Source organism: Schistocerca serialis, chromosome 1, assembly GCF_023864345.2.
Source record: "Schistocerca serialis cubense isolate TAMUIC-IGC-003099 chromosome 1, iqSchSeri2.2, whole genome shotgun sequence".
Lineage (NCBI taxonomy): Eukaryota > Metazoa > Arthropoda > Insecta > Orthoptera > Acrididae > Schistocerca > Schistocerca serialis.
The window spans coordinates 418,880,497-418,905,735 of NC_064638.1; the positions used below are offsets into that span (position 1 = coordinate 418,880,497).

The 25,239-nt window shown below is 41.5% G+C and overlaps 1 protein-coding gene across 1 annotated transcript in view; it reads right to left on the bottom strand.

The window, feature by feature from the left end:
* LOC126472000 (serine-rich adhesin for platelets) overlaps nt 1-25,239 on the bottom strand; it is a 154,086-nt gene that overhangs the window by 34,894 nt on the left and 93,953 nt on the right. The window contains exon 2 of the mRNA XM_050099903.1: nt 24,603-24,689. The gene's annotated coding sequence lies outside the window, so the exon portion shown is untranslated. The remainder of the gene's footprint in view (nt 1-24,602; nt 24,690-25,239) is intronic.

Consider the following 25,239-nt stretch of genomic DNA (forward strand, 5'->3'; position numbering starts at 1 on the left):
CTAAATTATTTAACACTGTAATACTACATTATTGCAGCTTGCTAAACAAAGAAGTACTCCGAATTATACAGCCAAATCTTTAAATCAAAGAAACTTCATTGTTCCAGAGACTTTTCAAGTCTAAAACATCTAGGATGTATGTACACAAACTAAAACGACGAATGAAAATTTGTACCAAGGCCGGGATTCCAACCGAGGTCTTCTGCTCACTAGATAAAGACGCTAAACACCAAGCCACCCTGGCACAGTGATTACTTCAGCATGTGTCTCAGCTCGACGGAATTTTGGATTGAGGAGAGAGGCGTGCGAGCCGGCCGGAGTGGCCGAGCGGTTCTAGGCGCTACAGTCTGGAGCCGCGCGACCGCTACGGTCGCAGGTTCGAATCCTGCCTCGGGCATGGATGTGTGCGATGTCCTTAGTTTAGTTAGGTTTAAGTAGTTCTAAGTTCTGGGGGACTGATGACCTCAGAAGTCCCAAAGTGCTCAGAGCCATTTAGAGGCGTGCGAGGGTAGTCCGTGCAGTTATGCGAAGCCACTGTGCCAGGGTGCCCCTAGTTCTTAGCGTATCTATTTGGTGAGCAGGAGACTTGGGTTCAAATCGCGACCTTGGAACAAATTTTCATTCGTCGCTTCGGTCTGCATATGTATATCAAATCTCTACATGTTTACGAAACAAAGCCGCGAATAACATATGCACGGTGAAAAGGAGAGTGATGGGGATCTTATACAGGGAATGGAAAAATTATCCAACAATTTTTGTAGCTTTTGCACAGTGTGAAAAGTTGACTATAAAACGTAGAAAAGAAGAATATTAGTAAGTTGCGGACATATTCTTTAAACGCATTTTTTACGGCGGTATCAAATTTAAATAATGATTGCCTTGCTAGTTCACAGGTCCAAAACGATTTTGTGTCTTTTGTTCATGACGTTTCTTGCCACTGAAAACAGAATGAGTAGTTTTTTACACACTTTTATTGGACGTATAAATACATGAAAACCAGATGAGGTAACATTTCCATGTATTTCACTTTAAGTAATTTGATAATGAACCCACTGATAGCGGGAAGAAAACTCTAAGAGGAGAATGGCTAGCATATATCAGCTATCACCTGGTGCTAAAGCAATATTATTTCTTCCGTCTTAGGGTTCCAGCTAATCTCATTCGTTTTAAACTAATTAGTATTACATTATCGAATCACTTTAAAATGCGCAACTCCCAAATGTGATACCCATTACACGCGTGCCACATGACGTACATGTGAAGAAAGAGCAAAGAAGACTCTCAGGCTGTCTAAACGCATTTCGTTCACAGGTATCTGGTAAAGAAAGCGATGTGTTGCGGAAGGTCGCATATCTATAATGTCACTGGTACGAGAGGTGATGGTTAAATGTGAAGGGTTCAAATGGCTCCGAGCACTATGAGACTTAACTTCTGAGGTCATCAGTCCCCTAGAACTTAAAACTACTTAAACCTAACTAACCTAAGGACATCATACACATCCATGCCCGAGGCAGGATTCGAACCTGCGACCGTAGCAGTCGCGCGGTTCCAGACTGTAGCGCCTAGAACCGCTCGGCCACTCCTGCCGGCTAAATGTGAAGGGCGTTGCAACAATGCTGCGTCAGTATCAGCCAGGGTATTGCATTGGAGCAACTCACCATCCAAACAGCGAGGAGAGATCGGAAATCGCGTCTAGTGCAGCAGTTCAACGAACCCGCCGCATATGGGCGGAAGCTCACGAGCAGGATTTTAAAATACCTCCATGGACTTTAGTTCCCATTCGTATCCTAGTTGCGTACCAATGAGGCACTTAGATCGTAGTGTCAGCGGCACCCACCTTTTAACTTTTCTTTTTAATGTGTGGTGTAAGAGAATTACTGTGGCTGGACTGTCTGGATGAAGAAGTAAATAGGTATTGTTCTCTTTATTTACTTGTAAGAAGGACTTCGTGTTCAGGGTCCATGAGCCCTTTCATGATGGTGGTTTCTACACGTTTTTGTTGGCTACTAAGGAGTTTCGATGATGGCGTGTTGCACCCAAATTCGGAGCCAAAGTTGTGGGGCAACAGATCCAACGTAGTCCAGATGGCGGTTGGTCGGCCAGAGGTCTTCGATGGTGTCCAGGAGCGTACACATTGTCTTCCTGATGATGTCCTGGATGGGTTCGATGTCCATTTCTTGATGAAACTCCCTCGTTCGTGCTCATTGAGAGCCTTTGAGAATGATCCGAAGACAGAGATTTTGCAACACCTGTATCTTTTTGATTTTTGTGTTGCTTGTGGCATCCGAGGAACAGCAGCCATGTAAAGTGGAGTGCAGAACCGTTGCTTGGTATCGCTTTTCTGCTAATAGAGATATGAGAGCTGGCGAGGAATGGGTACAAGTAGTAAGACTTGTCCACATCACGTTTTGTACGATCTACCGTTGTTCATTTTCTGTGATGTTCAGCTGTCTCTATAGGCGACATATTGCCGCGATGATTTCGACTACTCGTTAACAACGCAGTGTCGTCCGCAAATTGCGCGAGAACAACCTGCGGGAGCACCGGCATGTCGTTCACCACCCTTTAAATAATGTGAGAAGCGCTGCACACAGCAGGTGCCCACGAAGACCTAATGCCATCTGACAGTCGCTTCCATCGCGTTTAGCTGCTGCGTGTTGCAAACGGCTGTTGTCGAGAAACTATCACGTAGTCAAAATGATGCGATTGTTAAAAGAAAAGGGAAGACTTCCAAAGCTCGGACGCGTCGTATGCAGTGTCACGCGTGCAGCTGAAGGTGCACGGAGGTGAGCCGGATGAGCCTTCCTGCGGCGTCGCCGTCCTTCGGCGGCGGAGGACGCGCTGGGCAGCGCGGCGCGTGGCAGCCGACCCGCGGCGCGCAGTGACCACGGCCAGGCGAGGCGAGGCGATGCGATGCGCACCGCGGCGCCGCCGGAATCGATGGCTGGCGGCCGCGGGCCGGCGCCGCGCGGGTCACCTGCCGCCGTATCGATCACGCTCCCAACCCTCTCCCTCCCTGTGCCCACGTCCTTATGACGGCTTCGCATCCTCACCATCTTCCATCCCGAGTTTCTGTGTCAATGTCACCAACAGCTATCCCTGGTCACGGAATCGATCGCTAGGGGTGAACCTAGCTCCGATTATCTGGAGAGCCATTTAGGATTCTGATAGGCTGTCACACCAACACCAGTGGAAAAATGACCCTATCGGACCACAAAAAGGGCGAATTTGCTCCTGTTTAAAAGTCACAGACTGAAAAGTGGCGTACCAGCTGCCTCGTTCTACATTCCTCAGCACTTTCAAAATTTTCCCGAAAATTTTGGCATGCGAACATATTCGCGCCCTCTGTAACATTCAGCTCCCCTCTAACTCCTACAAGCTCCGCTAATTGTAACGCGCTCACATCCACTAGTCCATCGCTGTAAGACTCTCATAACCATCTGTTTCCACTTGCCCATTGTCACTCACTCATTCATCCAACTTACTGTTATTATCTGACTACTATTGTCTCACAGTCACTGTCTCCCCCTTGCTTTCTCTTACTGCAACTACCTCATCCATTACTTTCCCTCCCTGCTGTCTCCTTTTCACTGTCACTATCGCTTCCTCGTTGTCATTGTCACCAACTCTGCCTCTCACTGTACTCACTCTCTCACTCACTTCCACTTCTTCCTTCTCTTTATTCGTCTGCCGGCCGATGTGGCCGAGCGGTTCTAGGCGCTTCAGTCCAGAACCACACGACTGCTACGGTCGCAGGTTCGAATCCTGCCTCGGGCATGGATGTGTGTGATGTCCTTAGGTTAGTTAGGTTGAAGTAGTTCTAAGTTCTAGGGGACTGATGACCTCAGATGTTAAGTCCCATAGTGCTCAGAGCCTTTATTCGTCTCCCATTAGCACTGTCCTCTTCACTCTTTTCCTAGCACTGTTCTGTCACTGACAGCCATGTTCCACCGCCACTGTGTTCCTCTCGTACTCTCACACTGCCATTGTCTCCTTCGCTTTTTCTATACTACAAAAGTTGTGTTCAGTTTTCCAGTATTTACTACTTTTCCGTCTCTTTCCCACTACCAATGTCTCCTTCTTTCTCAACATAAAAAAGGGCGAATACATTCGCAAGCCAAAATTTTTCAAGGTATTGAAAGGTAGAATGAGGCAGCTGGTATCCCACTTTTCGGTCAGGGTCTTTTAAAGAGGAGCATATTCGCCCTTTTTGTGCTCCGGTGGAGCATTTTTCCGCTGGTTCCCTCCTTTTCGCTTCTAAAGCAGGGCGTGTCTCCCATATGAAAAGAACTTCATGGGTCAGTAAAATTTTGCTAGTTTATTTATGTGAAACTGAAATAACGCTAAACAAATTTTACGCATCAAACCGGATTTTACGTGCACAAAAATTTTGCATGTGCTTCAGTACTACAACTTGGGGTTCCCAGAACTCTTCTGATAATAACTGAGACACATTAGAACACATTTCTCCATGCTACATCGCTTTACAAACTACGTTTGCGCCTCACAGTATTTTACGTGTACGAGTAGAGTAACTTCGAACCTCTGTATCTCGTAAACGAATAAAGCCACCAAGAAAATTTTCGGGATTGTTCGATATCGGTATCTTAGGAATAATATCGCAATAAATTTTAGGCATCTGCTGTGAGTAGCCATCTTGGAATCCGCGGCTCGGCTTTGGTATCCAAAAGCCATGTTTTTGGGATGTTTCTTGGTAACGGATAAAAATTTTTGAAAATGGAAAGATGACGCTTTTAGATGATTGCCTAGAGAGCAAACATTTAAAATTTGAGCAATTGTTGCGGTTAGTTATTTAGACATTAGCTGCTCACTGCGAAAAATAGTAAAAAACGCTTTTTCCTGGTTCCATAGGAATTGATCGTGAACTAAATAATGCCTTCATACGCCCCGTAAGGAGCACCGTAGAACACATCTAATGGAAAAGAACCAACCGATTTTCTCCTTTTGCGTAGACTGCAGGAAGCTTATACTATTCAAACTTTGGCATAGCGTTTGGGAACAGTTACATAAGACGATCCTTCCGTTGAGTATGAAAATGGTCCCTAGTCCAAGGGCTATCCAGAAAACTTAATCCTACCATTCTGTCACCAATAGAAGCTGAGGTATGAGCCCCCGAAGAAACCCTTTTTTATACGCAGCGTTTTGGAACATGTTGGTAAGGCATGCTGTCACATACATACCGATTACTATAGTCCGCAACCGTAGCTCAATGGTAAACGTCTTTGGCTGCTATGCAGGGGACCTGTGTTCGATAGCCAGTACCGTGAGGCATTTTTCCTTTGTCGGAGGACTGGGCCAGGGCGCACTCAGCCTCATGAGGCCCCGTTTGAGGAGCTAATTGACTGAGAAACAGCCTCCAAGGTTAAAGCAGCCGACAACCACCGGGAGAGCGTTGTGCTGTGCCAATACCCCTTCATACTGCGTCAAAATGACTCCACTGGCAGAGGATGATACGGCGGTTGGTCGGGCTGACTCTCTCAATTGGCCCATATGGGCAGGACGCGGAACTTTGCTTTTTACAGACACTACTGCAAAGAAACGAGAAATTTCATGTAGCATGAATAGTTCACTCTGCAGAGTGGTGTGCGCTGTTTCGATTCTTCGTAACAGGTCAAAACAGTGTGCCCCACCGGGTCTCGAAACCAGAGCGTGCCGCGCGGGGTATCCCCGCGGTCCAAGACGCCTTGTCACGGTCCGTGCGGCTACCCCCGTCTGATGTTCGAGTCCTCCTTCGGGCATGGGTGTGTGTGTTGTCCTTGACTTAAGTTAGTTTAAGTTAGATTAAGTAGCGTGTAGGCTTAGGGACCGATGACCTCTGCAGTTTGGTCCCATAAGAGCTTACAACAATTACCAATTAAACTAGAGCGTTATGATTTCGTGGGCGATGCTCTTATCGACTGAAGTATAAGTATCCAAGCACGACTCATGATCCGCCTCATAACTTTAGTTTAGCCAGTTCCTCTCACCTACTTTCCACACGTTAGTGGAGTACCACTCTTGGAAGAAAGATTTTTTCGAAGAAATAGCTGAGCCACTATCTAGTGGCTGTTTCCAGAATGAATTTTTCACTCTGCAGTGAAGTATTCGCTCTTTTTTCATTTAAGTTTTCCTGACATACTGCAATTGTGCACCTTCCCGGAATGGGAATCCAAAAGTTTAGCGGACTCTTATCAGTAAGAGTTCCAGTCCGATACAGTTTCGTATTACATGGAAATTACTGCTGAACTTTTAAAAAACTAATTGTGTTCAGAAGTTTCTAAAATGTTTTCTAGCCACCAGCACAATTTATGTGGGTCTGTAAATTACTTTACTAACTAATAATCATGTTAAGAGGTATCTAAAAAACTGCTGTATACAAATAATAAGGTAAAATAAAATGGTGAGTGATAGCTTCCATCCCTACGAAGTGCAAGCTTCCAGTTCCACGTTGATTGCTTAATTTTGTATTCATTCGCCTCATTGTTTTACGTTTATGGCAATTAATTTCCCACCTACAAAAAAAGTTGAAGAGATAAATAAGACAGAAATAAACAAATAAACGTCAGTAGAGATAAGTTTCCACCTTTTTTCATAAATTGGGAGAGTACATCTATAGGAACCACTGCTGAACTGAGTTCGCGAATGCTACATGCCGTCCATGCTAAATATGTGGCACCGCGAAGACAGGAAGGAATATTAGATTTCATACTCCTCTTGGTGACGAGTACATTAAAGAAGGAGAACAAGCTCGGACTGGACAGAAGTTGGAAAGAAAATCCTTCTTTCCTTTCGAAAGGAATCATTACCTGAAACTTCCTGGCGGATTAAAACTGTGTGCCGGACCGCGACTCGAACTCGGGACATTTACCTTTCGCGGGCAAGTGCTCTACCATCTGAGCTACCCACGCACGACTCGCGACCCGTCCTCACAGCTTCAATTCTACCAGTACCTCGTCTCTGCCAGTAAGTTTCGTGCCAGCGCACACTCTGCTGCAGAGTGAAAATCTCATTCTGGAAACATCCCCCAGGCTGTGGCTAAGCCATGTCTTCACAATATTCTTTCTTCCAGGAGTGGTACTCCACATTCCTATGACGGCGGGATACTGATTGCTGGCGCTGACAATCAGATCTGGGAAAGTGCTGTACAAGTAGCACTAGCCAGTAGCGGAATTTAAATGATGGACCGATTTCCATAGCCTATGCATTTATTACTACTAGGACTGTTGATATTTTTTAAAATATCTGGAATCCGATATATCGATATTTAAAAAAATGGATGTTTTGTCAGCCTTCGATTAATCGAAAAAGTTATCGATATATAGATGGAAGAAATATCGACGTACCGGCCAAAAACATATTGGCTGCGCATTATAAGTATGCTGCTAGTTTTCGAGCTGTATATTTAAGTATTGATTTATCACTATATATTCTGTACATAACAAGCTAGTAACGTGCTTATTCTCTTTAGAACAAAAACTGAAAGGAAAATGATGCATCTTCACGCTTGGGTATAACAACTTTGCTAACAATGGTAACTGCAGCTAAGTGAAACAATAAAAAGGTGTCCGATGGTCCGTCATTATGTTTCGTCACATATCGGATTTTTCAGGAACGCTTCATGTCGACTTCCCTGTTTTTTCCTGCAAACGCCAGTGGCCTAGCAGTTGCACTGCCAAATTGCGTCGTGAAGTTAAACGTTGCAGTTTCTGTTGGTAGCACCGATCGCCGATTACGTCAGGATTCCCCCTCACACGTATCCGCCCACCACAAAGACCAATCTTGTCATTTAGATTTTTGTTCGTCAGTTTCAGCAACTGATTTTAAAGAACGTCCATGTGAAGAAATAGCTCACTAGTTGCGTTAAAAATTGTTTTTAACGCAACTGATGTGCTGTTTCTTCACATCAAATGTCTTGCTCTTCCTTTCACACCGCCACCCACCTTCCCCCCCTCCCCCCCTCCCGTGCAATCGGACTATTTCTTTATGCCCCCTATACTTTCATAACACAGTCAAAGAAAAATACTGGACGTGATGAAAGCTCAAAAAGTAGTAAGATTCCTTCACACAGTGAAAGTAAAATTACGTTCTACTACAGTTTCAAAAGAAGAACTTCAAATATTTATCGAAAATTGCGAAAAAAATAAATAAAATAAAAATATCAGCACTCGATATTGCCATTTATATATTGAGATATCGCTGAAAAGATTATCGCCGATATTCTTAGATATTTTTTGGAAAAAATATCGATATTTTATCAACTGCCCTTAGTACTACGGAGCACTGCAAAGATGATCGGGAATTAAAATGTAGTACCCTGGGTCCAGCCTGTCGATAACGAACTATACCATACCACTTCCCTTCGTCTTGCTACGGAAATTAAGATGACGACAGTTTCCCTCGGTGCAGGGAGTCAGGCACGAGGTGATAACAACAATAGCAGTACAAAGGGAAACTAGTACCCTGTGCTGTAGCTATCGGATCAACAGAGTTTAATTCTTAACTTAGGAACTCTACAGAAGGGAAACCAAGTTGTAAGCAGTTTAGAACGATAATGAGGATTGGTTAATATGTCTGTCTGCGCACTTTCATCGAAGAAGACACAAGCTGTAGCTAGGAAGAAGAAAAAAGTCGTTTTATTTTATAGTAAGTTTCGGTCTATTTTTCAAGTACTGTATGATCTTTATTTTTGTCTTATTCATTGTTTTCCGGTGTTACGTTGGATATGAAAATATGTAGTATCTATCAGCTCTTTTTCTTTAAGTGACTTATCGTGTTGTGTGATTAATTTAGCCGGCCGCGGTGGCCGTGCGGTTCTAGGCGCTGTAGTCCGGAACCGCGGGAATGCTACGGTCGCAGGTTCGAATCCTGCCTCGGGCATGGATGTGTGTGATGTTCTTAGGTTAGGGGACTGATGACCTAAGATGTTAAGTCCCATAGTGCTCAGAGCCATTTGAACCATTTTTTTTTTTTTTTTGATTAATTGTTAGATGCAAACCAAGGAGGCCCTATGGTATTGAATCTTCGTTCTAAGGAGATTTGTGCGGAAATAATTACGTGCTTGCAATGCTGAAGCGCCATATTTGGTGGTTTTCGCATTTGTATTTGAGAACTACGAAAGTATGTAGTTTAATTTAGGATCCGTATTAAAGATATCTCAAGAACGCGTCATTTTTGCACGATTTGTTTTCCATTAGATTCCGAAAATGTGACTTCGGCGAATAAAACTGTTACCAGAATGGTGTTCCTTGGAAGAAGCTACTTTCGTTTGTTGTCACATCTAGGGCGTAAGTTGATTACACGGGAAAGGAATTGCCATTTTATGGTTATAGGCGAACTCAATGTTGAAGAATAAATCTACATCACAATCATTTTGTAAACTGCTGCCCTCAAATATACATTTTTTCACATGAAGAAGGTGCCAAATTATGTGTCATTTCGTAAAAACCATAGAATTCGAGTTATGTCGTTAAAAATGGCCGATTTCACGTTATATTTTGCGTTATCGCGAAATTTTCCTGTCCCTAGCTATGTTGACACCGTGCGGACAATAGCCACTGCGTTGGCAGTAACGAACGGATTTGCTGACGCTGCGGAAAGGCTTGTGGTCATGCCATGGAACTGTTTCGTAGAAGACTCACCGTATAATACGCGTCGGCAAAAAAAATTGAAGGTTCTTCAGGAGAAAACCATTCCATCCGATGACCAGCAGAGATGGCACGAATACAGCTTACGATTTACGGAACTTCAGTAACAATAGCGTGTTCCCCTAGCGAGAGAACCAAATGTCTGATAACTATCACCGTGGGTCTACTGCGGAACGGTGCAAAGGACAGTCCGCAGCATTCATGCCAGGTGCCGACCGTGGAAAATCTCCGACGAGCTGCTGTCGGCAGCAGCCGGTATCGAGATGCCTCTCTGTCCGCGGAGAATGCCGACGGCCTTTTATTATCGGCGCCACGGCGGCTGACCGCTCTGCGTGGGTGGTGCGCCTCATAATTCGCTATTGTTTCGCCGAGACCCCATTACCTCTCCTAATGACCTCGCGCCCTCATAATTTGTCCGCCCACGTCATTCTCGGTTACAGCTTTCGTGGACACCTCGCACGTCTGAAGGATCGCGTTTTTTAACGTACTGCGCCTCAGCACAAAGGGAGCGTTTGATCTGAATATTCTATCCTGGAAAGAGACGTATAGGACTTGAAATTCCATTTTAGTAAAGCGTTATAATCGGCAATAACATCGCGTGTGTGCTACTTAGCGCTTGTAAATGAGTCGCTCGCGTGTTTGCTGACTTTTCTGTCTTTTATTTTAGTTGCGTATACAGATGCTCGCGTTGAGCAGAAATATTGTTTCCCCATGTCACAGTCACGTAATGTATCCTTAAATGGGGCTCTCTGATGAAAAATAGCCTATTCATTTCAAATACGCCTTGCCAGAGAAACGTTTCAAAGACCGAACGTATTTCTATTACGAGTTATAAGGAAAATTGGGAGAAGTTATTGAGATTTATCTTTCAGACATGATACATAGTTCCTAATTTAACGTATGCGTAAGAAATATTGACTATTTCCGTCTTCTGGTGTGGCGCGCAGATTAACAAACATATTCTGTAACATCTTCAGCATCGCTCCTCAAACAGCGATCCCCTCCCCTATCGCCTTTAACCTCCTCCTCTTGTGGCTCCCTTCTCATTACTTTTGCTAGCTGCCTTCAAGTGTTTTTCGCTGTTATATTGCGAGGGAGAAATATTAGTGCGACCTGTATATATCAAAGTTTTAATATTCGTCTGGTACAGTGGACATCTTTGACCTAGAAATAAATTAAAATGGTTCCTGGCCCTGAGTTACGACCAAAGTCATCGGGAGGTTTGGCTTGGTCACCAAGCGAATGCCGGGATTGTACATCCCATCCTAAACATTCCCGATTGCGATCCCCTCGGCCCTGCTCTTAACCTGCTTGGATATTTGGCTCAAAGGACCAAGTCCTACAACAGTCCGTTCTGCTCTCACGAACTGGGAATGAAAGATGAGAAAAAGAAACCTTTCGCAAAAGGAGCGACGTAGGTGTACTGCACTTGTCGAGCGGATCATAGAGTATACTCTATATACACAGATAAATACATTTCCGCATACTCCAAGATATAAATTTGTGTGTGCGATGTACTATCGAATAATTAATAGTTCCCATCACCCGCTTCTGACCAAGATTTAAGGGAAGTTTCCTTTTGTTGAAGGCAAATACTAGAACTGGAAATCCCCTCCACAATATTCTCAATTTCGATTCCCTGTGCCCCACTACCGCCTCGCTGAAAACTCCCTGACTATGTGGTGGGCGATTATCCGAGCAGCCTGTTCTACTCAGAGAATAAAAATTATATTAAAAACACTGCCGTTGTTACCGTCATGGGCGGAATATTGAAGTTATATGTACCTCTGTCCACCGTTCAACGTTTTGTATCTTCTCATTATTGTATAAATCCAACTGTTGGCATAAAGTTCACACTACAAGACTCAAATACTGTCGTATAATTGCTAAATGACTGTAGTTGCCTCACTATTCCACCACACATTTAGAATGACGAATTTATGCGCACATCTGTTCAAATGAATACGTCTCATGAAGGGCCACCAGTATGAGCTACTGTGCTCCACATCTTAGTGGCATGTATTTCTTTTTATTTGCTTTTTTTTCTTCTTGGATGCGCCAACTTAGGACCACGATACAATCTGAATTCCTTATTCGCTGTTTTTTCTTTTCTTATCTTTCATCTGTTCGCTATGTTTTTTCTTCTTGTCTCTGACCACATCAGACCTATTTTCTTTACTCTTCTACCTTGGAATCCTTCCACACTCAATACGTCTTTCCTAATCAGCTCCTGCAGAAAGTGTCATCATTTCTGTCTCTATGCTGTTCATTTTTGGAACACAGCCTACGAGCAGCCCAGAGACAGAAGTGATGACACTTTCTGCAGGACCTGACCATCATTTTGCAGGACAGTGCTCAAGCATGTACAGTGCAAGCTGTTACTGATTTGTTTGACGGATGGGGCTGCTAAGTGCTATACCACCTACTGCACTCCCCCTTACATAAGCCCTCGTGAGTTCAACTCGATTTCTAAACTGAAGGAAACACTTCATGGCATTCGCTTCAGAACTGCTACAAATTCGTCGGGCAACAGACGGCGCCGCTCGAATTGTCAACACAACTGGCACTGCTAAGAGTATCCTACGACTTCCACATCGCTGGCAAGGGGTTACACACAACGCTGGTGACTACTTTGAAGGTCAGTAAAACTTTGAAAGACGTATCTATTTTGTACGAGCTATAAATAAATAGTTGCCACTATTAAAGTGACGACCTTCGTATACCGTTCAACAATTTAAAAATTGATGATAATCACTGTTTTTCTATAAATCGTTCTGAGAGCTTTCAGGAAACAGACAGAAACGCTATAGGTTTCATTCAGGAAAGATGAATGTTTAAACATGATATCCTAGGGATGAAAACAATATCTTAGTGAAATAATTACCTCCGCAGTATAACATTAGTCTTGTTTTCCAGGAAGTGTAAGGACGCACAGAGGTAGCCCCGTGCCCATATCTCACGTGGCAGTGCGGTACGCAGAAGTATCTAGTCTCACTACACACGGTCGCTCAGTTGGCTGGCACGTTGCCCACTACATGGCGCCGCAGAACTTGAACCCGCCTCTCGCACGCTTCCCACTGTGCCTTTAACACTCCGCGAGCCGGGACGCAGAAAAAAAGGTTTTGCGGACGAACACTGCGGACGTTCCCGCGACCCTTTTCTAGTCTCAGCGAGTGAAGGCAAAAAGTACACAGAATTAAGATGCGAAATTTTCATATTATAATTTATACTTTCACTGTTGTTAAAACGACAAATAATTATCTAAGTACCATATAGCTACTCATTAAAATCACAGTTCCGGCGTCCGAATTCCAGAGGCAGTAGATACATTAATTGTTGTCTCACAAAAATTGAACAAAGTTATTTATCAAAATAAAGGGTGGGGACTCCTGCCAAACCACTAGATCCTCTTCACTAAATAGTAATAGTATTGATAATAATAATGTGAGAAAGGCAATAAACAAGACGTTGAAAACTACAGAAGAATTCATTTACTACCAGTTACATATTAAATATTTTCGAAAATCTTAGTAACAGAGACGAAACAGCATTTAACGTTATTTAGGTGAATATTAAGAGGGTTTTAGGAAAGGCAGGTCATGTTTTGAAGAAATGTTTGATCAGAAGTGAACCATTCGACACAGATTACTGAATTCAATAGAAACTTTAGTAATATTTGTTGATCTCAAAAGGGCCTGTGATTCCGTTGAAAGACAAACTGTAGATAAAATCATCCGAGAATTTGGTGTAAAGTTTACATTAGCAAATCTGATTCGTGAAAGAGTTACAGACACAGTATCTGAAGTGAAATTTCTGGGAGAAATATCTTTGTCATTCGAAATACGGCAAGATGATGAACTGCCCAATTCTTTTTAATGATGTTCTATAAAAACAGTAAGAATTTGGAATGAAAAACTGAATGAATATAAGATTTTACTTATAAGGATGGGAAGAAGAAACAAAAATATTGAAATAAACTGCCCAGCATGTGCAGATGACTTTGCTATACTTTCTGCAGTAACACAAGTTAACCTTTTAAAGCATACAGCCAATAGGACCGGTTAAAGAATTTCTGCAGAGAAAATAAAATTTTTTACAATTATTAAAAATGCACCGTAATTTCTGAAAACAGATATTGGACAAATTGAAAAGATTAAAACATTTAAATATCTTAGGAGGTAGTCCAAGAAAATGTTTTGGTAAAAGCTGTTATAGAGGAAAGGATACAGAAAATGGGAAAGCCATAAGATAAAAGCAAAGACTTTTAGAACTAAAAATACCAGTCTAGAAGTGCAAAAATAAGGCATTGCATTACAGTAGTGAAACTAGAATGTCTGTATGCAAGCGGATGTCTTGGATACTGGAAAGGTGAATCATTAGGAAAATATTAACCCCATGAAAAAGTATGGAAGGTTGAAATTACATGGTAACGATGAAATTTATCGAAATATAGAAAACATGTCAGCAGTAATGAGAAAAAGAAGACGTATTTTACGGACATATATATAGAATGTAAAACAGTCAAATATTTATGGGATAAGAGGTCAAAAATAAGTTGGGTCCATGAAATAAAAAAAGAATTTAGAAAAATATAATACGAAAGATGAAGAACAAATCCTCGTATACACACAACTTGATCTCAGACAGATGCCAGTATCGTACTACTACTCCTTAAAATTACAATGGATCGCCTATAACAGCGGCAGTAACTTAGGATTGTACACTTAGCATTGATAATAAGAAAATGTAATTTTACTGACACGACATAACCTCTTATTTGTTTCCATCTCACTCTATTCACACGAGATCACGTTATTTATTTCTACTTCCAGATCCTTCGTTCTCTCTCTCTCTCTCTAAACGTGTTTTCTTTTTTTTCTCTTGAATTCAGAACATTTTTGGTATTTCTCAGTGTATGGTCACTTAATTCATTATGCATAATGATATTTTAACAAAACAGGTAATACAGGTGAATAACTTCCTGTTTAAACGAATTGTGCAGACATCTGCTTCCATTAATACATTTCTACCCTTATTGAAAACTAGTTTTAAATTAATAATTTTCAGAATGAATCTTTCGTTCTACAAGTTAGGTGATGCTGCAGTGAAATTTCCGGATAGATCAAAACTGCATGACAGACCAGGACTCCAACCTATACCTTACACGGGCAATGTTATTTGTAACTGTTCGGGCGGGAAACGCGACCAGAGTTCACAGCTTCAATTTTGCTAGTACGCATGTACTATTTTAGCAGCTCTACAGGATCTCCCCGTATACCTTGCTGGACTACCATTCCGAAGAGAAAGGATATATCGGAGACGACACTTAGTTCCTCTTTGTGGCAACATAGTATGCGTTATTATAAAAATTTGTTATACATTCACATTAAAAAATTGATTTACAGTAGAAAAACGATGTTTGTCTTGACTGATTAATGAGTTGTGGGACTTCAAAATGAATTAAGTAGTTGGTGAAAAAGGGCGCTTTAGTCACATAAGTAGCAAAGTACAATAGCAGTTCCGTAAATAAACTGAAATTAGATTATACTAGTTAAAAGTTGTGACACTGAATTTTAATGTGAAAAGTATTTAAGCTTTTTAAATAAGACAAACGTTATTAACATTCTAAATTTTTATTCTCCATGTCTACATATTTATTTCTCGGCATAGTCACTCCGATGACGAACATTTCTCCCAGCGAGAGACCAATCTGTTAATACCGTCACTGTACAATGTTGGACTTTGTTGACGGGGCCACAACATCACCCCTGCTTGTATCGCTTCTTCAGTATCAAAGTGAAGTTCTCGAAGGTGTTCATTAAGTTGTGGAAACAGACGAAAATCGGGTGGAACGAAGTCGAGACTGTACGGAGGATGATCGATGATAGTGAATCAAAGGTGTTGGATTGTTGTAAACGTCGCAGCGCTCATGTGTGGTCTGGTACTGTCATGCTGAACGGGAGAGTGCTTCATGTGCGGACAAACTCTTCGAATCCGTGCTTTCAATCTTTTGAGTGTCTCGCAGTATCTTGTAGACTTTACGGTGGTGCCTCTAGGTAATAATTCCAAATTCACCACACCACCTTGAACAACCCAGAACACTGTAGACATGACTTCGCTTGGTGATGGCATGGTCTTGAACGTTTTTGGCGTTGGTGGTTCTTTGAGGCGGAACTCCATTGCTGCTCTCTTTTTTTGCTTTTAGAAACTTGTTTACGGCACGCTGTTTCTCAGCACTGCATAGTTACCTTACACACCACCGTGTTACACGCTGCAGTTCGGAGCCTCTAGCGGCAGAGGATTGCAAGTTGCGGCGGCGAAACGGGGATTTCTTTTTCTTTATTGTTATTTATCCCCCTTGCTCCATAAGGGGGAGGGTTGGCTGCTAGCGGTACAATTCTCCGCGCTTCAGCCAACTGAATTAAAAAAATTTACGGTTAGAAATGCAAAATTAAATTTCGGGCTGTTTTCTGTTTTAAATTAAAAATCAAAGACGGATAGTTAAACAACGGAAATATATGTATTTTAAAACACATCGCAGGAAGGTGAAATTCTTCTGATAAAAAACGCCGTGCTGTGACACTGAACTCTTATTCGGCAGGATTGCAGTTCAATTCCTCGACCGGCCATCCAGGTTTCGGTTTTCCGCGATTTTCCTGAATAAATTAAAGTGAATGGCGGGATTGGTTGATTTGGGGGAGGGGACCAAACAGCGTGATCATCAGTCCCATCGGATTAGGAAAGGATGGAAAGAAAGTCGGCTGTGCCCTTTCAGAGGAACCATCCTGGCATTTGGCTGAAGAGATTTAGGGAAATTACGGAAAACCTAAATTAGGATGGCCGGACGCTAGTTTGAACCGTCCGTTTCATCGTCCTTTATGATGGTACATTGTAATAACTTGCTAGGACATTATGATAACATTTATGTTTCCAGCACATTAATGCATCGATGATTTCGCAGGATCACACTGTGCTAAGCCACGATCTGAAGCCCCGTATCGTTTGTGGATCGCTTACCATAGGCCGAAGCTATCCGAAGAGATGGTTCAAGTGGGTGTAGAATTGAGGATGGTTCATTACCTCTCACCACGACAGCATTTAACTTACTTCAGGGTAATCACGATTTTCCGTGCAGCAAGAAGACGCTGTTAAGAAAGCTGTGGACCTTTTTCTGCGAAATATCCCCAGCCAAAGCCCCATTTTGTCACAGTTGTTGGCGTCAGACAGTACCACTCCCTTGCTAAGGAAAAGAAGAAGAAGAAGAAGCATAGCTTTGACGCCCCATATGATATTCACTGTGGTTGGCTTCTGGGGTTGAATTGTTCTGGATTCTTTGATCGGGCGTAAGAGTCATGTTGCCGTACCATCCATATTTGCCTGATCATTGATGCCACATGATGCATCCATGTTTCGTCTCCGTAAATGGAATGATTCAGGAAAAGCGTTCCATCAGGAACCCCATGTGATGCCTGCGAGATGTAATGCTGTCTTAGCGATTTTCTGACCTTCCGAGCGTTGAGTTGCATCCAATACGACTACGTCTCTTGACAGCTGAGTTACTCGCAGACAGTGTTTTGCTCATCACGTACTTCTGGTCTGTCATCACCGAACTGTTCGCACCGAACTCACACACATCGAGCTGAGTATGTTTTCTGTTAGTGAGATGCCATACAGATGCCTACAAAAATCTGACACTTTGCGTATGTCTTTTAGTTCAGTTTCGATCAGCATAGCCATCTTACAAGTGACAGTGCAAGGGGCCCAAGCATCGCATTGTGCCATCTAGCGCCAGCGTGCAGACGTCATGGCCGTCCGCCGCGGTTCCAACAGAAAATTTTTGAACAGTTCATGGAATATAAGGACATGGAAGAGTCTTGTACTCGATTTCATTAACAGATGCTCTTCACTTTCCTTCACACCTCCCAAATAATGTTAAACTTCCACTCGGTTTTCCTATTACTGGTTTCGTAACTGCATGTCATTTCATATTACTTAATATTGTTACCCCTGGATTTATAAACGATGCTCCAAGCTTGACAAATTTCTCGGTAATCTGATACCGCCGAGTTTTTTCTGTTTTTACATTTATGTATTTCTTATTTAGATTGACCAGATTAAGGTCTTAAGGTCCTCTCCTACATCAGACCAGGAACAGCACGTACCAAAGATACTACAAAACATTCCCAATAATATAACAATAATTAACAGTAATAATAATGAAGGGCATTTAGAATGACATAGATTAGCTTAGCACATTTTAGGCCATGTTTAGTACCATCAGAGCGGAATGGGTAAAGGAAGAGGAAAAGACTGAAATTACAGTGACAGTGGCTGCTTGGAAAGAGCAGGACATACATAGAGAACTCTACCGATAAGGGACCGGGAAATGTTGCGGGGAAGATGGACTGACGGTAGTGCGCTGCATGGAATGTGCGAGAGATGGCTAGTGTGACAGAAGGTGGATCTTTAGCTGTCTTTTGAAGTTTGTAAGGAATTTGATTTCTCTGATGTTTTGAGGAAAATTGTTCCAAAGTCGGGTCCTCGCTAAAGAAAATGGTTTAGAGAACATGACAGTTTTATGTGAAGGTGTAGAGAGAATTTTACTTTGTTCAAAACGTGTGTTTCTGGTTTTCCGTTCAGATAGTAATGCAAGAGTCGAACACAAATGAGGAGTAGTGCAGTGATTGAGAAGATGAAAGAGCAAACAATGTGATAGTCTCTACGCGGCGCGTAGTTAGGATAATTGTACGTAGGCTGGTGTGATACGGTCGAAGAACCATACGTTACAAATATATCGTATACAAGCATTTATTTCCAGTTTCAGCCTGCCTGAGCTTTCGTTTGAAAGTCCATGGAGAACGATATCTCCATAGTAAGTACGGGGAGTATTAGTAGCTCTACGAACTTCTTTTGAAGCTCGAAAGGAAATACTTTTGTATATTTCTGTAGTGAGTGAAGTGACACTGACGTCTTTTTACAGACTGCTGTTGTGCGTTCAGTCCATTCTAAGTGATAGTCCAGAATTATCCCCAATTTATAGTCACTGCCTTTCCTGTACACAACAACATCTTCAGCGAATAATGTGAAAATGCTGCTGACCCTGCCTGAAAATTGTATGTATTTAGTGAGAATATTAGCGTTCCTATTACGCTTTACTGGGCGCACACGAGGTTATTTTAGTTTCTGTTGGTCATCCAGTATCCGTTACGCTGTGATGTACTGAGTTGTAGCAGTAGAAGGCTGTTCATATGCTCATGTCTCGGTTGTCAATAGATCGTGTGGTAGCCTTTTTGAAACGGAACCATTACTGGTTCCAGAAAGCAATGACATTGTGTTCGAGCATGAAATCCTGCAGGAAACTGAAGTTAGGGATATTGGTGTGTAGTTCTGTACCTGCGTGGCGTAATGGTTAAACGGTGTTAAACGCAGAAAGATCCTTATGCCTAAATGGGTTTTTAAAGGCGTAATTCATTGTTTCGCAGTTCTGTCTGGTCTGGTTTAGGAGAGGCAATGGAAGGTTTTGACCCTTCGTATTCATGTGTCCTCTGACAGCAACAACTTCATGATGTGAATGATAAGATGAGTTATCAGAGTCGACTCTGATTCACTGATCACGCAATTTTCCATCTTTTGATTAAATAAAATCACGCAGACAAGGACGTTTCATCATTTACTTTGCATTGGATCAATCACATTTCAGTGAGACCTCGATTTCCAAAGAAAGTGTTGCGGATCGTATGAACCGTGAAACGAGTTATTAAAAGAAAGATGGAAATGGTAGAAGCTAAGGACGGTCGGAATTTTTAATCTATCACTGCAACTCACCAGGACGGCTTCAACCTCCGTTTGCGTGAAACGAAGATTCGCGTCTGGCCATTGCAATGTCTCTCTATCTGTATTGCTAGTGACGTCCTTCGGGAATACTCGTGGCTTTTGCTTCTTAGAAAGTGACGTTACAACTTTTTATCGTATCTCTCTTAGAATCTGGCGGGTTTGTTGAGTAATATTTCTGTACTTGAAGCTTAATAAAAGTTTATTGTACAGGTCTCTAGAAAAACGTATTATTTGGATCAAAAATTTATTTCCTTTTTTGCGTAACAAAAAATCTGTGAACTGGTGCAGAGGTAAGACACTCGAAACAGCAGCTCAAATCCTCGACCAGCCACCCAGATTTAGGTTTTCCGTCATTTCCTAAATCGCTGAAGGTGAACGTCGGTACGGTTCTTCTGAAAGAGCACAACCCATTTCCTTCCCCGTCCTTCCCTTACCCGAGCTTGTGTTACGTCTCGTCGACGACGGGACTCTAAATCCAAGCATTCCTTTCTTTCTTCCTTGCTTTACTCGACTGCAGTGCCGCAAATGAAGGGCGCCGCGTGCTAAAATTTATATTTTATTTATTTTTAGGAGTGGAAACTCCTGTAAATCTAAAAACTTAATCAGTGCGAGCAATAACTTTTGTCCAAATTTAACGTAATCTGCTAAGGTAGCTCCGTAATAACTGACATTACAATTATTAAAATATTTTATAAAGGACAGTAGGACTCGCATAAGATTTTCGTCAATGTCTTTAACCGTAAAGTTAAAGCGTCATATATCAGACGCATAGTAGACTCTGTTACTATGATTATGAAAATATTTGACCCTTCTACGAAACCTAAGAAGATGACGAAACGAGCTCTTCCACAACCGTCCAAGAGGACGATACTGATCTTCGTAGGTAACAAGAAATAGTAGTACGTATTTTTTCGTTTGTTTGTTAAACGTACAGTAATGCATTTAACATCAAGCATGAAATTCTCGGAAATGAATTCTGTTTTCATGAATAATATGAACAATTTTCTCTCGCTGCGACAACGAATGCTTAATTTCGCGTTCAAAAGTAATAAATTTTTGAACGAATTACTATTTATTCAAAAGTAATAAATTGTTGAACGAATTACTTATGATCAGTAATGTTTCGATGTAAACTTACAAGCATTTTTTTCGGTGATGTTGTAAACTAAGAAATATGTACCAGCCTTAATAGAGTATCGGACCCTACCGATTTTCCGCTCATACTTCTATAGGATAGTGCAGGCTGGATTATGTGTTACCCGTTTTCCATGTCTTTTTTATGTTCTGTTCTAGCCCAAGCACATGATTATACAGGATGTAACGGGTATAAGTGAAGATTTTTGGTGTGTGGTAGCTTAATATGTACACACATCAGTGTGTTGATTATTTTTTCTCTGTCTCGAACAGTGTTCCCCCCAGATATGTCACATAATGTACTAACTGATATTTTCTGCAGGGTCATAACTCCACAACTAAGTGGACTGTGCCTGTCTAGACTAACAATTCAACAACTGACATGCTGCGAGGTTAAACTAAGCATTAATGGCTTACTCATACCGCTTATACTTAGAGGTACCACCCAATTTAAAAACATACATGTAATAGCTATAATTAGTAGCGTCCAAATACCGTAAATACTGGTGTAATGTTGTTCATTACACTGCCTTCAGTCACGAATAGAAGTGTCTGCATTTATACCCATCACACCCTGTATATTGCTCCTACTTGACTATTATTTAATCATTTATTGAGTTTAAAACTGTGGATACCGTAAAGGAAACAATGCGCCAGCACTCAGTCTCCATATACAAATTATGAATTATTTTCATTGTTCTATTTTATCCGACATTTAAAAAAGACCTTTCCTAGGACGCTTTTATGTGCATGAAAATTACGTTTCCAAGGAAGAATGATTACGAAGAATCTGAGGTATGGAATGATTGCGTAGAATCTGAGGCATGCAGATTCAATCAGATTTTTAGACATCCTTTCTTTTTGTCTGTTCGTTCTGGCATCATGCAGTTCATGAGTCTTAGAAATTAATAGCCATTTGTTATTTTATGTTTTTGACAACACAATCTGAATACTGCTCTCTTGTCACGCGACTTGGGAGCAATTAGATAAGAGATGAAAGATACTACCCTTCTGAAAACCGTGTGAAGGAAAACAGAGGCCGAAACAGCTGTTTCTGGCACTCACCTTAAAAATAGCCCGAAGATCGCGAAAGTGTGTGTGTTTGTGTGTGTGTGTGTGTGTGTGTGAGAGAGAGAGAGAGAGAGAGAGAGAGAGAGAGAGAGAGAGAGAGACAGAGTGAGAGAGAGAGAGAGTTATAAGGAGGGGGGCGGGCGGCGAGAATATAGACAAAAGATACTTGAAGCTATGTGACTGAAATTCGTTGACTTTAAATACATCTTCCCAGGAGATTCGAATATTTCGTAATTTTGATTCACCATCTGTATAGTTTAGCCGCTTAGATTTCTCTCAGAATTTTTCTGCAGTAGTTCACTTAGATTTATGTTTTTCAATATGTTTTTTCCAGTTTTGATTGCACGTGTCCACTGAAGATTAATAAAACATATGCATATCTTTTCTACGACGTCGAACGGTGACGTGCGTTTAACTTTGGCACACAAGCATACTTTGTTGGTTCACCATTGCTGCGCCTGTTTCTAATGGGGAGAGGAGAGGAGGGCGGCAAGGTGTGGCTCATTATTGCACTTCTTTACAAAAATAGTTAATAACAGCATCCATGGTGAAGAATGCTCAAGAAATAGTGAACTACGTAAAAATCTATTGAGTTTCAAAATGTGAAGCATTGTAAAATTAAAGACACCATCCACAAAGAACATACAACAGAGTATTTTCAGTTTTATTAGCGGTTTTGCCATTTTCTGCGGTACTGCGTGATTGCTGCAGTCACCTTTTATTGCCAGATCTACTAGTCCTGGTCTTCCTCAATGCTTTAGATCCTCTGTTGCCTGGTTCACTAACGGTTAGGTACTGCTGGTACATCTCATGAACTAGTTTCTTGTTCTGCTTAGATTTACGAACTGTGTCTTTAGCTATTAAAGACATATATTAGAATTTTTAACACTTCATTTTAATTTTTTCTTTTCTTTCCATTTATTTAGATTTTTCGCAGTTCGTAAACAGAACTGTGGTTACTGCGTTGGAGAAAACCAAAGTTTTCTCTTCGGTTTACAGACAACACTGAAGGTTTGAGTAAACTTTCAGCACTAGCTCACACGACTCTTCAATGTGCGACCGTGTGCCATTAGCGTGACGCTTCATTATTTACGGAGGTAGGCGTGCCTACACGTATATATTGTGACGAGCGGGGCGTGGCAGTGTGTCGCCCTATTCGAGAACCTGTGGCCAGACACATGCGAGTATGCCACCGCTGGCCGTAAGCGTAAGCGCGCACGGGAACGCGACCACAATCCACTGTGTTCGTTTATGTTCTGCGAGGGTGTAAAACTAGTTGTCGTACTGAAACATTTACGAAACCAAGAGACAACTACCGTTGCCCGTATGACATATTGCAAAGTGCTTGCCCACAATGGAGGCTGGTTGGGAAGTTTGACTGTCATAGGGCGTTGTAGAACACGAAACACTTTTTTACGTTGAACGGGAGAAACAATGTCCAAGCAGTCTCGTGAAAAAGAGAGAAGAAGTAGCGATTGTCTTTCAAAAATCGGCACTAACGGTCGCGAAAGGCATTTGTTGACCACATGCTCCCCAAGTACTGCCGTCCAGCGTTGCTGTTAGACAGGCAGACAAATGTAATAGAGAATCGCAGTGATACGGGGTTCGTTTCTTTCATGTTTTGGAGAATAGGTCAAAATACCGTAATATTACTAAGAGTAAACATGCGTGATACTTCGCATTAATGTTGCCAAGTAGGTGACTGATTATTAGTTTACTGTTCAACTTCGTAAATCATTACTGGTTCTATACCGATGATAGTTAATTCCGTGTTCCGTAGATCATCTGCACATTCTGTATCGAAATGACGTGGAATGAATTAGTGATGGGATGGCAACAGGAAGATACGTAATAATGTCCAGTAAAAAAAGAAGAATGAGACGAAGGAAATATGATTACGTGCATACCTCTTTAGTTGCACTTAACGTTTATATATATTTTTCTGTAGTTGTGGTACCTCTAAAGGTATTTCTCAAGCTTAGTATGATTAATTGCTGAGCCAAAGTACTTCAATTTCGGTACCCACGTTTACCACAGATCAAGTTCAACATTAAGGCTAATTACTCCCACTCTTTTAGTACGTAGAGAATACAAAATAATGAACAACTATGATGAGGAGGCAAGTCTTATCGGTAAATAACCAGGGCTAGGGAGGCGTGCTTGAGTCGGAAAACTAGTGGGAAGTTATCCCCTGGCTTCAGTACGGGACGTTATAACGTTTTAAACTGTGTATCGAGTATCTGAATACTGAATGCAAAGTTATACTTTATTGTGCTGAGCTCACCTCACGCGTGACAACACATGATAATTCTTGTCGAGATTCCGAGTACTCTTTCAATGTGCTGCATAAATTATACTGTCCGCTAAAGTAAGAACAACACACATTTACAGGGTGTTGGTTTTTCTTCTGTTGGTGCTTAGGGAGAAATAGGCGAACACTATATTGAAGTCACGAAATATTTGACATTAAGTGTTAGATTAATGGACATTTATCAACATGCACAACAGGTAATGAAGATATTAAATGAGTTCACTGCAAGAAGGCACAAAACTGAAACTAATTCGAAAGTATCGGCAATGGTTTCAGTTTATTTGAAAAATTATGGAGAAATAATTTGCCAAAATAAATAGATAATAGAGTACTGCCATACTTTAGTGACTGATAGGTTACTTGACTAATTTTTTGGGTAATTTGGAGGATACCATAAGGAAACATTATATTTAATATATATTTCTTGTTATATTGTTGAATCAGTAGTTGAGAGAAATGATTGACATTGATATACAGATGCAGAATTCAATAATTGCTGAAAAAGCCTACTTCATCCATAATAAGAATTATTAAATGAAGAAGAGGTGGATTAAAATAGAATGTTTGGTTGTTACAGTGGCTTACAATGAGATCAGCGCTATGCTTACCTTATATGCTCAGTGTCAACCTTAGAGGGATGAGCAGGTTTCCTATCCTTAGAAAGACGGTTTCGTGACCATTAGCTGCTATTTTGTCTGTAAAGAAAAAAACAACATAATAAATCATTGGTTCACTAGTCTCAAAATAAGCACCTAATGCGTAGCACGTTATGAATCTCATTGTACAGATATGATAACTTTTTTGTATCCCTGGTAGCATTGCATCCGGAGCCACATGAATTAACAGCTATGAGGTACCGCTGAGCGCGCTGCTGGACAACCACGAAGCGCTAATCCTGCTACCAATATAAGATGAGTAAACTGTAATGGGTTAGATGGTCGGAAGCCTCATCCCAGTTAGATGAAACTAATTCGTATGTACAAATTTTATTGTACTCTTTGGTTGCAAATTAATAATACATTTTTTAAGTCACGAGTCTTATGACTGGTCTGATGCGGCCTGCCACAAATTCCTCTCGTAAATAACGCATATGACTTAGGAAATCAACCCAAGAAGTTTGCCTTCCAAAAGTTCTATCACTCCCTGCAAATCTTTGAAGACTATGGACTCGCTTCGTTTTCTACGTCTATTCACTCTTCCCAACAGAAATACTATCCCAGCTTATCAGATACTCCTTCCTCCTCA